This window comes from Nannospalax galili, unplaced genomic scaffold, assembly GCF_000622305.1.
Source record: "Nannospalax galili isolate Female #2095 unplaced genomic scaffold, S.galili_v1.0 scaffold870, whole genome shotgun sequence".
In the NCBI taxonomy this organism is placed as follows: domain Eukaryota; kingdom Metazoa; phylum Chordata; class Mammalia; order Rodentia; family Spalacidae; genus Nannospalax; species Nannospalax galili.
The window spans coordinates 1,613,150-1,614,637 of NW_008329130.1; positions in this window are offsets into that span (position 1 = coordinate 1,613,150).

Consider the following 1,488-nt stretch of genomic DNA (forward strand, 5'->3'; position numbering starts at 1 on the left):
AGGGGGAGGGGCGGGAGGGGCTGTGGGCCCGGGACCGGAGGGGGCGGGGCGGGACGTCACCCTGGAGACCGGGCGCAAGTAGGCTGGACCAGCGAAGGACCGATTCCCAGATTTGGCCTACAGGGGGCGCTCGCCCGCAGTGACTTGGGAATGCCGCAGTTCCTACAACCCCTAGAAATACTGCACGCCCACCGCAACCAGGGGGAAAACGGCGGGGAGCGTTTTTGACTGCAAAACACCTTGCTCCACTTCTCCCCCTCTCCCCGGAAAGCCTGTGGGAGAAACTAACAGGAACATCCGTTGATTTTATTTTACATTGTTCTGATAGAGGCACTTTTCTTTAAGTGCATTCAAGAGGATAGAGTGTCAGTGAGTGAGAGACCCAAATAACTGAGAAGTGTGTTGAACAACTAGTCATGTTCCGATTTTAAACATGTAGCAAATAAGTTGTAACTTTTTAATCACTCATCCGCCCTTTGGCCAAGCTATTTGCAAAGCCAGCCTTAAGCGGGACAAAAACTTACCTAAATTGAGCTAAGTAACTGTACCACTGAAGTCCAGCTTTTGCCACAATGTGTGTATTGGTATGGCTTACAAAGTCATAATCCTATTGTTCTTAACTGTTTGGGAGACAGGATCTTGTTATGTGTTTCAAATCCCAAATTTGAAACCCTCCTGCCTCAGCATCATGAGTGCTGGGCTGTGTGCCACTATGTGGGGCTATTGAACTATACTCATTTTTGAGTTTTTAAGTTTTGAAACAGGGTCTCACTATCCTGAAATTGACTACGTAAACCAGGCTGGCTTGGAACTCAGAGATCTGGCCTCCCCAGTCCTGGGATTAAAGGGTGTGCCACCATGCTCCCCTGAACTACAACCTTAAATGTTTCATTCTAGCGTTAAAAAGAGTTACATTTGATCTTACCCAAAAGGCCAGCAAGTGATTAAAAGAGCTACAATTTATTCAATACATGCTTAAAATAGGAAAGTGGCTACTAGATATCCAAAGAATTTGTGAATAAAATTAAACTGACACTAGCTTTTTAGTAAAGGAATTCTGCTTTCCAGGAAAGGAATTCTTTGTATGTAAGCCATTTTGGACAGGTGGTTACACTGAAGTTAACATCTTTTTATCTTTAGAGTCCTCAATTTCATTTTTAGTAACATGAAAGAAGGGGGCTGGAGAGATGGATCAGCGGTTAAGAACACTGGTTATTCTTGCAGAAGACCCAGGTTCGAATCCCAGCTACCACATGGCAGCTAACAACTGTTCAGTAACTCCAGTCCCAGGGGATCTGACAGCCTCTTCTGTCCTCCACGGGCATTGCACAACATGGTACACTTACCTACATGCAGACAATACACTCATACACATAAAATAAAAATAATAAATAAAATAATATGAAAGAAATTTCATCACATAAAATATAAAATAATCAGCCGGACATGGTGGCACATGCCTTTAATCCCAGCACTTGGGAGGCAGAG